This window comes from Macrobrachium nipponense, chromosome 3 (assembly GCF_015104395.2).
Source record: "Macrobrachium nipponense isolate FS-2020 chromosome 3, ASM1510439v2, whole genome shotgun sequence".
Lineage (NCBI taxonomy): Eukaryota > Metazoa > Arthropoda > Malacostraca > Decapoda > Palaemonidae > Macrobrachium > Macrobrachium nipponense.
The window spans coordinates 81,429,143-81,441,642 of record NC_087202.1 but is presented as its reverse complement, the minus strand read 5'-3'; the positions used below and the strand labels follow the sequence as shown (position 1 = coordinate 81,441,642).

Genomic DNA, 12,500 nt, shown 5'->3' with positions numbered 1-12,500 from the left:
TATTATCTGAGGCTAATTTCTTCAAGTTGTCGAGCACGAAACTCAGTGGTACGACATAGTACCTGGCTTCTGCATATATATATATATATATATATATATATATATATATATATATATATATATATATATATATATATATATATATAGTGCATATGTATGTCTGTGGTGCGTGCGTGTGTGTGTGTGTGTGTGTGTGTGCGAGTGTACTTGCATAAGTGTAAAAGCTCCTTTCTTGGGAATTGCCTCTGTATCAGAGAGAGACTATATCTCCTTAAAGGAAGGCAAACATTGAATTAAGATAGTTCAGCTTTTAAAATAAAGTAAGTTCCCTTTTGTCAGCAAAGATCATTAAGGTAGGGTTCAGATCCTTGGAAGTATATGGAGAAGGGCATCTGTCTAGCAGCCCCATCCCATACGCGATTGTCGAAAGCCGGGAAGGTGACTCCACCTGTCGTATGATGAAGTGGTACGTACAATAAGTACGTACATATGTGTGTACAATGCACTTCACTCTGACAATGCTGTTCTTAAAGGAGAAAGGAAAGTCAGCACGAAGTGTTCAAATCACTATTTTGCAATTAATTCATCACGAAAGCTTCTAGAAACTATCCACTGGAACCTTTTTACTAGAGAGGATATGTCTAGAATTTCACTCTTTGGGACTCATTTTTTTTTTTATTAACCAACCCCAACCTCTCTCTCTCTCTCTCTCTCTCTCTCTCTTCTCTCTCTCTCTCTAACGTATTTTTTTTTCTTTATGCTCTTGCAGTGGTTGATGACCCAGTGGTTCCGATGACGTCACATTTACGTCATGTGTTGGGCCACGCCCCCTTTTCCCCGCATAACGGCCCTAACCCCCCTCCCCTCCCCAACCCCCAAAAACTTCCAACCCTTCTCTTTCATTCATCCTTACCTCCACCCCACAAACCCCCCATGCATACCCCATCTTACTCTATCGGTAAAGAGTGAATAAGTGAATATGTGATAAGTTAATCGTCTACTGTTCTAAGTCAATTTCAACGTGTGAGTAATTAACGTTATTAAAAGTTAACTATATCTTTTTTAACGGTATTATTTTCTGAGAGAAAAAAGACCCTCACTCCAGGGCCAAGTCTCGCTTAATGAGAGATACACGCAAATAACGACCATTTCTCTTAAAAGGACGATTTGACATGTAAGGAGAAATGGGAAGCTGTAGGCGGACACAGTCGGCGATGAGTGGGCGGTGCCTCGGCGAAGGGGGCGGGGCCAGATGAGGCCAGGGCATATAAGACGTGAGTGAGACCCGTGCTGGCGACTCCTCCCCCCACTGCCACGGCTTCAGGAAGACGTGACCCCTGCTGTAAGCTAAAAGTCGGTGATAAAGCGAACGCACGCACGCACACAGCTCGCCGTGGACCTAACCCATCTCGCCCCGACAAAAAGGATAACAGCATCCACAGTCCCAACCACCCACCTGTCTTTTTCATCCGCGAAGGTCAAAAGTAAGTACTGGCTGCTGATTTCGTTTGAGTTTCTTCCCGCGCAAACCTTTTTTCTCCTCGTCGCGAAAGTTGGTGAGCGTTTGGGGAAACTTTTCACTCGCTCCGTCTAGTTCCTTTTTGGAATAGTTTATTAACATAGCTCCCGTTGTTTTTGGCTGTTTTTCATTGACACAGCATGTTAGGAAAAATAATCACGTTGTCATCTGGCGAGTGAAACTTTTTATTCATTCTTCTGGAATGTTTTAGCTCATTAATTATTCTGGCTTTATCGTATTCATAGGTAAGCATATGCTGCAAATGTCTACGCATATGTTGCAAATGTTTAAGAGTTTCAACAAATGTAATCTACACATATGAAGAGTTTTCACAAAGTTTAGCTTATTATGAAATGAGTATATAACGTAGGTAAGAGAATAGACAAATATTCTAATAACGCAAAGTATATTTTATATATATATATATATATATATATATATATATATATATATATATATATATATATATATGATGTATAATCAATACATGACTGTGAAAGTATAAGCAGTTGAAAAAGCAGTCGAAGTTAGGTATGGTATTAATTTAAAAATGCGCCCACAAACACACTGGCATTTCAATATTATTCGTCATTCCTTCCAGTGACTTTATGGTGCCATCTATATAACTGACATTACTTTTATTTCCTTGTCAACGAAAAATGTTAAAAAAAATGAGGAAGAGAAACAAAAGACAAAAAATGAGAGAAAGAACTTTACTCCAACCGAGCTACGACATCCCTGGCTCAGAGCCAAAAAAGAGAGCGAGAGAAAATAGAGGTTGGACTTAACTGTTAACTATTGCAAAGTTTGGCCGATAATGCTCTTTACGCTTTCACCCTCTTTCGTGAAAATACAATTCTTGGGACAATTCGTTTCATTTCCTCTTTCGCTGAATAATCGCGATCGTCCACACGGCTCGAAAGAGATTTGCCTCTTCGAGACAGAGGCTCACTGACCGTAATCCTGATAATTAGTTCATCTCGAAATGCGTCGTCAAACTTATTTTCCATCCTCTTTAGAGAAATGGGTGTTTTTCCGTCCCATCAACTTCTAAAGAAATGCTAAAAAGATAAATTCCTCTTAACTATTCACTGCAATAACCTAATTTAATATTACTACACGTCCAATGGTCACCCCACTCGCATAATGACATGAGCACCAACCTCGTATGGTCTGACATGATTTCATGTCAGAATGGATTAAATGCGCGCAGCAGCGCATTCGTAGATGTGACATGACGAGGGGTTTTGTGCGTCGTAAGTATTTTCACGTAAATTAATATTTTTAGAAAGAAACAAAGGAAAAAAAAAGATACATGGTAAAGGAATCATTGTTGATTCATGTTTGGTGGGAAAGCGAAGCCCTGTGGGGGAGTTTACTTAGATAGCGTGGACACACATGTCAAATGGGGGCAGACGAGTTCTTTTTGTTATTTGAATTTTATTTCGTCAAAGAAAAATATATTTTTTTCTGAAACGTAGTTGTAGAATAATATAGAATATTTTGCTCAATTACTCATGCAACAGAGACAATATAGTAATACCATTTTACTCTCTTGAGAGATGGGATTCGCTCTCTCATTTTTTTTTATTGAATTTTATATTATAAATCTTATTTTTTAGAACGTAGAGTTCATGTAAGTGTTTCTGTCCATTAGCAATGAATTAATAGTTTATTTATGGTGTAAAAATAAACGCTTACACACAATATATATATATAATATATATATATATATATATATATATATATATATATATATATATATATATATATATATATATATATATATAATTTACAAGTATATCTTATATGAACACAGCTCTGACCCTTGTTACATATATAAAATATCTTTATTATTCAACAGAAAAGGTCTCTGAATAGGTAATAGTTCATTAATTGTCTTTTTTATATATATTTGCGGTTTAAACTAACTCTTAATGTGTTTTACGCAAATTTTTTGAAAAAATGTCGTCTTACGCGTCTTCCACTGATATAATTATTTTATTATAAGTGTCGTTACTATAAATGATACTGTTGTTCATTCATACTCAATAAATCATTCCCTTAATATGTTTTTCTTCCATTTTATAATAATGAAAAGCATTTCACATCAACACTATTAATTTACACTACTCCGTGATTATGAAAAAGAAAATAAAATTATCAGATGAATGGTTTCATTTCCATATCTTATCTGTGGATGTAACCGGATATCAATCTTTCTTTTCTTGCTCTCTCTCTCTCTCTCTCTCTCTCTCTCTCTCTCTCTCTCTCTCTCTCTCTCTCTCTCTAGTATCTACTGTAAGTATGCATGCTCGTCCATACATATACATTGGCAAGCTTTCTGGGACATTGATGCCTACACTTGCAACAACATACACATATACATACATACAAACTTACATACATCTATATATATACATATATATATATGTATGTATATATTATATATATATATATTATATATATATATAAGGAGCCCATAAAAACGCCAAAATATAGAAAGTAAGTACTATATTTCTGAGACTGCTTAAGAGGGAGACAGCAGTCTCTGATGTATAGTACTTACTTTCTATATTTTGGCGTTTTTTATGGGTTCCTTTCATTAGATGGAATTCTGTTGTAACAGAACACTTTTATCTATATATATATATATATATATATATATATAATATATATGTGTGTGTGTGTGTGTGTGTGTGTGTGTGTGTGTGTGTGTGATAACTGAATCACGAAAGTTTGGAACATGATAAATCCATAAATAAAGGTATAAGCCACAAAGGAAAAATAAACAATGGAGTTTCTGCAAGATCTTTCGACTCGACGGCCTTTACTCAGCAAAGTAAAGGACGTCGAGTCGAAAGACCTTGCAGAAACTCCGTTGTTTATTTTTCCTTCGTGGCTTATACCTTTATATATATTATATATATATATATATATATATATAATATATATATGTAAGTATGTATAACTGAATCACGAAAGTTTGGAACGTGTATAAATGCATAAATAAAGGTATAAGCCACGAAGGAAAGTGAAACACTGGAGTAGCTACAAGATCTGCTAAGTAAAGGATGTTGATTCGAAAGATCTTGCAGAAACTCCCGTTGTTTATTTTTCTTCGTGGCTTATACCTATATATATATTATATATATATCTATATATATATATATATATCTATATATATATATATATATATATATATCGTAAAGTATGTATACTGAATCACAACCGAAAGTTTGGAACGTGATAATGCATAAATAAAGGTATAAGCCACGAAGGAAAGTGAAAACACACTGGATAGCTTACAAGATCTGCTAAGTCCAGGATGTTGAGTCGAAAGATCTGGTAGCTACTCCAGTGTTTCGCTTTCCTTCGTGGCTTATACCTTTATATACGTACTACATACATACATACATACATACATACATCATATATATATATATATATATATATATATATATATATATATATATATATATGCAACTATATTCATAATTCAGAATACGAGTTACCTCTATTACATCATAATCATATCGATGGGTGTGAACCTAACCTCTTTCGATTGTATGCGTATAAAACTTCCTCATGCGGATCTGATATCTGTGTGCACATCCTGTACTCGTCCTTGGACTTTTATCTCATCGATCGGTCTTTATAGTGACGTGTTTTTAATCATTATTCCCCAACTATACCATCTAAGTCAAGTGATCGTTATACAGAACGTTCTTATTGTAGGGAATTATAATAAAACGAAGTCGAGCTTATTAGGTTTTATTTTTTAATTAATTGAATCATAAAGTTTTCCGTCATGTTTTTTTGGATGTGGCCATCTCACAAAGATCCAATTTGTCCTTTCTTTTGTCTTCTTGCGTAGATGATTCCATTTTTATTGATGCCAACCATTAGATTACCAAAGCTCTAGCTAAAGAGTACTTTTATTACCTGGAAGCTTTAGATTCGCCAGTTATGAGCCATTGACACCTATAACATTCAAGTTGTAAATATCAGCCGCTTTCATGATTTCAAGCAATAAAATATCTGCCTTAGTTTGCTTTCATGTCCGAGTCTGAAAAACACTTTCTTTTTCATGGTCCCAAATGATTTTTCAGTCAATAACGTTTTACTTACCACCCGCCAGATATTTTTATCTGGCCTCATAACCATCGTTGCCAATTTAGTGGAGCTTCACACACACACATACGCCGATGGATTTACAAACTGTTTCCAGGCAATCTAGTTGTCATAGTAATGCAATGATGATAAAATTGCTCTAATATGTACATATACTACGAATAGATACGCTAATTTCACTTATTTCCTCGTTTTTGTGTAAGTCTTATACCCAGTTTGGAGGGTAAACAGATACCAATTGGCAACACTGTTCATAACTGGACCTGGAATACAGAATTTATGCCAAAGGCCAAACGCTGAAACAAATGGGGTCATTCAGCGCTGAGAGAGGTGAAAATGGGCAGTAAGAAGAATTGAAAGGTAGCGCATGAGGGTAAAAAAAAAAAAACTCACAGTTTACACTACGAACCAATTGCTGGAGAAGGTGGAATGGAGGTACAGTAAAGGGAATGAAAGCCCTCATCCTAATTTTCAATATCTTCGTCAAATATGTCGTAAACGTATTTCTTCTCAAATCGTCAAATATATCATTTCACTTAGGGAATCGAAAAAGCGTCTGGCGGACACCATCTCATATAAAGAAGTTTATTGTCTGTCCCTTTTAAGACCAATCTTCGCCTCGTTTGTCTCTCATTGTCGCAGGAATCGGTTCCGTCCAAAGAGGCCCTTTCTCCTGTCGTATAACAAAATTTCCCGCTATCTATATCAAGCTGTCAAACAACTTGACTTTTATTTCCAATACTCAATGCCTCATTCCTTCCAAAGAAAAACTAGTCTTTTAGCATCAGATATACATTCAATTACATTCTCCCTTAGTGTGCTTGAATTTTCATGAGAACCAGTTTCTTCACAATTTAACGTAAAATCAGTCTTACAGTTACTTAAGTGGGAATTCTAACCTTTAATACTAGAAAATATCATCGCCCAATCCCTCTTTCCATTCGCTGAACGCGAGAGTAACCATAACGTACGGAATGACGGTAATGTAAGAGAGGATCGAAATAGGCAGACCTTCGTATACCGAATAGAAGCTCGGACCAAGGTGCCTTCAGAATACCCGTGGATGGATCTCTTGGTATAAATACCCCCTTTTCTGTAACTTTTCGCATTCATTACCTACCTGGAGAGAGACAGAATTATCCGAAATATAGTACTATCTTTCTATATTTTGGCGTTTTTATGGGCTCGTTTTATTGGATGGAATTCTGTTGTAACAGAACATTTTTGTTAGTTTATATATATATATATATATATATATATATATATATATATATATATATATATACTAGTATGTATGATTACAACAGAATTCCATCTAATTAGAGGAGCCCATAAAAATGCCAAAAATATAAAAAATAATATATATATATATATATATATATATATATATATATATATATATATATATATATATATATATATATAATATATATATATATATATATATAAACTAGTTAAAAATGTTATTACAACAGAATTCCATCTTAGAGGCCCATAAAAATGCCAAAATATAAAAATTAACTATTATATATATATATATATATATATATATATATATAATATATATATATATATGTATATATATATTTATATATATATATATATATATATATATACACAGAGAGAGAGAGAGAGAGAGAGAGAGAGAGACGAGAGAGAGAGAGAGAGAAGAGGGAGAGAGAGCGGAATCTGTTTTCTTTCTATTCCTACACGACTCTTCCTGCCCGGCAAAACTCATTGAAGACGGCTAATACTTTGCGGAATGCCGGGCGAATAGTGTCTCTCTCTCTCTCTCTCTCTCTCTCTCTCTCTCTCTCTCTCTCTCTCTCTCACCTGGTCTCTTGATCCCCGGCCACCTTGTGCCTCATTGCAATTCGCGCCATTCTTCTCCGCGTCACTCTCTCGTGGGCCATCTTTGGTCATTCGTCTTGATGAACTTCGGTGGGGAGTGGAGAGGAATTACCAAGACGATTGCTATTCCACTGGCCTCGTGACCTACTTAATATTACGCCTTTTACGTTGTTTGTATCCTCATCTGTCTCATTATTTGTCCTGTTCAATTCAAATCCTTCGGATTTGCAGGAATTAAGACTGAAAGTCGTATGCATTATCATAGGGTCTAGAGACCTAGCGGGGCGTCAGCAATTTCCAGGGGAGGCGCGAGCCCTTGGGAAAAAAAATATTCTCTAATATAGTACGACTGAAATTCGTATGCATTATCGCAGGGTCTAGAGCGGGTGGTTCTTAACCTGTGGGGGCGCGCCCCCTAGCGGGGCGTCAGCAATTTCCAGGGGAGGCGCGAGCACTAGGGAAAAATTTAAAAAAAATTCTCTAATTATATTCGTAAGACTGACATTCGTATACTTATCGTAGGGTCTAGAGCAGTGGTTTTTAACCTTGGGGGCGCGCCCCCCTAGCAGGGCGTAAGAAATTTCCAGGGGAGGCGCGAGCCCCTGGGAAAAAATGAAAAAAAAATTCTCTATTCATATTCGTTATTCTCTTAACAAGAGTGAGGAACTTATATTCAGAAGTTTATGAAAAAATGCAAAAGTTTCGCCTTGTACCGTTACTTTCCTAGAATCTACTACTCTAGTTAGGCTCGTTGGGCTGACCATGATTTGTAATTATTGGCCTCCCTTTCTATCCCTTGAAACCCCTTTTATTTTTCCTCTTATTTATTATTTTCCTTTAAATCTGGGAGGGAATTTTACTCAGATGCCAGGGGCCGTGAGAGAAAGGACCAACTCTTAGAGGGGGCGTGGTCATAAAAAGGTTAAGAACCACTGGTTTAGAGTTCCCACCTCGTACGTTAATTCTCGATAAGGTTTCATATAATAAAGGTTAAATCCATATTCAACGCCAAAACGGAATATCACTGCTGACGTTGCGAGAAACAGAGGACGTCATTCAACTGGCATTACCTAGTGTTATGAGCAAGTGTCAAACCTGCACAAGGAAGGCGCCGTTTTGGCAAATAATTCGATCCAGGCGAGAATTGGGAAACCACGGTTCTCGAAATCGTCTTTACCTTTATAGTTATGAATCACAATTTTTAAGTTTCAGCTGAAATATATCGTGGACATAATGAATATATATATAATAATATATATATATATATATATATATATATATATATATATATACTATATAAGACTCAAGATATTAGCGTGAGTATGAAAGTATCAAGGATATGCAATAAAGACTATATGGTAAAAAAATCACAAACGCATTCTCTTACACTGACGCACAAACACATGTGCTTATATATATATATATATATATATATATATATATATATATATATATATATATATATATACAGTACAATATTCGAATCATTCCACTGTCTACAATATTCAAAGGCAGTGAGTTATTACCGTTTAGCATGTCACAATATATATAGCTCGGTTCGGGCGACACTCGGCAATCACAGCCGTTTTAAAGCAACCAGCCAACAGAGCAATAATTGTAGGTCGCTGTATTTGCTGTGCTACGAACAGAAAAAAAAATTGTTTATTCAGCAAATACGCTCACTTCGCTAATATTAGCATGATAGGTACAGAGCGCGAATGGCCAAGCAAGTACGACACGACTATTATCATGCAATAGTGCAACCCATTTGTGGAGCCTGTCTGCATGATTGATGAGGTGCAATTCATCTGCAGGGGGTCACAAATACCGTGGTCACTGATGCCTGATGTCTGCATAATAGGAGTTAACGGGAATGATGTATGCTAACTTTGTCGTATGTCCTGCTCACAGTTCGAAACTGAATGTATTCCCCATTTTCGCCTTCCGTTACTTCTTCCTAATGAACACCTTAATTTTCTTTGGAAGCTTGAATTTCGAGTCAGTGGCCCCTTTGGTGGGCTTGTTCCATATGAATGAGGTTCATCTTCTGAATAGTAATAATAATTATAAAAATAGAAATCAGAAGGATATGGGACATGCCAATGGAAGTTGTACCCATAATCAGAGGGACACTAGGAGACACGATCCCAAAGTCCCTGAAATGGAACCTGGATAAACTAGATGCCGCGGTAGCTCCGGGACTCATGCAGAAGAGTGTGCTCCTAGAAACAGCGCACATAGTAAGAAAAGTGGTGGACTCCTAAGGAGGCAGGATGCAACCCGGAACCCCACACTATAAATACCACCTAGTTGAATTGGAGAACTGATAGACCCAAAAAAAAAGTAATAATAATAATAATAATAATAATAATAATATAATAATAATAATAATAATAATAATAATAATAATAATAAAGCTTCTAAAACTCTTCTCAGACTTCAGTAATGCATTTTTTTTAAACGCGAATAGTGGGAATTTAAAAGACAAATCAAGAGGTGAAATACTAACTAGGAAAAAGAGGGCGGATGACAACCCTACGCTCATCTTTCCTCTTGGATCCTGGACTGAGTATTCAAACTTGAAACCAAACAGATTATTTTCACGAATATGTTCTGCAAAGCGGAATATTATTCCAGCGTTAGCGATGATGACGGTCAATCTATCACACTCTGACATCACAAATACAAAGGCGTTTCTATATAGAGACTGGCGGGGAAAATGTCCATTCTTAGCTGGTGCCTTTAGAAATGTTTGTTCAAGAAGTAACTATTGCTATAAAATAAGAAATAATTTGTTCTATTTATTGGTGTGAATCCGAATCATCACAGCGAACAAATCAAAACTTATAATACTATAACTAAATTCAACTTATGACATCCTTTTGAAAGTATCGTTCAATAAGAACTTTCTTTCATGTTCTTTTAAGATAGAATGTTGGATTTGACCCAAAGGCCAAGCGCTGGGACCTATGAGGTCATTCAGCGCTGAAACGGAAACTGACAGTAAAAAAGGTTTGAAAAGCGTGACAGGAGGAAAACCTCAAAGCAGTTGCACTATGAATTGATTGTTAAGAGAAGGTGGAAAGGAAGATGAAAGAAATTGAATATGAACGGAGGTACAGTCAAAGGAACGAAAGAGGTTGCGGCTAGGGGCCTAGGGAAGGGACGTTGTCAAGAACCTCAAGGAATGCCTACAGTGCACCACGGTCCTGGGGAAGAGCTAACCTGTAACAAGAACTTTCCGATAAAGATCCCACTCTCAGGATAGCAAACCTCTCTCTCTCTCTCTCTCTCTCTCTCTCTCTCTCTCTCTCTCTCTCTCTCTCTCTCTCAGCCGAACTCATCAAAGGCCGAGCCGCCTTCTTGACGACGAGAGACGCTCGAACCGAACCCCGACGAGGAAGCTGATGATGGTGACTGACGTCGCCGCGTCTCCAGCGAAGGCCCTCGGCAAGAATGAGGCCCTTGGCGGGAATGAGTGAGAATGAGTGGGGAATGAGTGGTCGCTGCTCGAGACGTCCCGGTGAGGGAATAAGGTTAACAGGGAGCACGGAGAAGAAGGCTAATGAGGAAAATTGGAAATGGGGAAAGCTTCGATGGGCGCAGCTACTGGGGTAAGAGCCTCGCGGAATTTGAAGGAAGTATATGTCGCCTTTTAATGTCATTCTGAGAGGAAAAAATTGGTGAGAAAACTTCGCCCTACTGTCTCTCTCTCTCTCTGCAGAAGACGGACCCAAAAGTGGACAGCAATTTTATTTTCACAGAGGCTCTGGGAATGAGACTGCTAGCCCCACGCCCTTGTCTTGACTTCAATAGACGCTGGGGTCCATTTTGAGGTAGGTGGACTGGTCGGGATTCAGAACAACGAATGATGGAGTTCTGTCGCGACACCAACACATGAACATATATGTATATAATATATATCTATACAAACATACATGTATATGTGCATATATACAGACATACGTAGACGTAAAGCGATCAGCGGAGACCCGCATTTCATATTTCACTTACTTCATAAACGAGCTCCACTGTCTTTGATCGTCGCAAAAATTTTTGTTTGTCCAGTTAATGAACAAAAACAGAAGTAAGTTCACATTATACGGTCCTACAAAAAATAAATTAAAAAGTCATGAAAATGTTCTTAAGCGAGAAAAATGATCTCGTGAACTGAATACTATGCAAGACCGAATAACAGACGTAGACGATCATTCCATTAATTTCCAAATCGAAAGTTCAAAGAGAGAAAAATGGAACATCAAAGCAGAAGCGAAAGCAGTATAAATCATCAAGCAAAATACGTCTAATGAAAAAAAAAGACATTTCAAAACGACTATAGAAAATAAATAAAAAACGAAAATGATCACGAGATTGCAAAAAAAAAAAAAAATGCTTTTCTGAATGAAAATAAAACTTTCTGATACTAAAAATAGGAACAAAGTTTTTTCCGCAAATGTTCTCCATATCTGATAAATTAGGAAAAATGTAAAACACACACCCACACACACACACAAAACAAGTGCAAAATGCGCCTACGATTCTTCGGCGCAATCGAGTTTTCTGAACAGCTAATAATGAAGTATGATAAATCTCAGCCAACGCCCATGAAACTCTCCCCCACGACCCGGTGGTGGCCTGTGTTATTGCCGCTTATAGCGCTGCCGGACGCACGATTATGGATAACGTAAACCTAAATAAAAAATATATATATATTGAGGCTAGAAGGCTGCAATTTGGTAGGTTTGATGACTGGAGGGTGGATGATCAATATACCAATTTGCAGCCCTCTAGCCTCGGTAGTTTTTAAAATCTGGGGGCGGATAGATAAAGTGAGGACGGACAGACAAATAGCCATCTTAGATCTTAGCGGTTTTAAATGAAATAAAAATAAGATACGAATGAAATACTTTCGGAATTTTAATGGGAGAACGTTCCCAAAGGAGGATATAAAGGTAGAGCGACAACATCAAAGCTGAAACCTTTTTTATGCAACTAG

General features: G+C 36.9%; 2 protein-coding genes across 3 annotated transcripts in view; one reads left to right on the top strand and one right to left on the bottom strand.

Moving 5' to 3' along the window:
• Positions 1 to 12,500, bottom strand: part of LOC135221850 (juvenile hormone esterase-like) — a 552,420-nt gene that overhangs the window by 379,646 nt on the left and 160,274 nt on the right. The window lies entirely within an intron of this gene.
• Positions 1,294 to 12,500, top strand: part of LOC135221852 (diuretic hormone class 2-like) — a 203,819-nt gene continuing 192,612 nt past the window's right edge. For both annotated transcript variants that reach the window (XM_064259787.1, XM_064259786.1), the window contains exon 1: positions 1,294 to 1,484. The gene's annotated coding sequence lies outside the window, so the exon portion shown is untranslated. The remainder of the gene's footprint in view (positions 1,485 to 12,500) is intronic.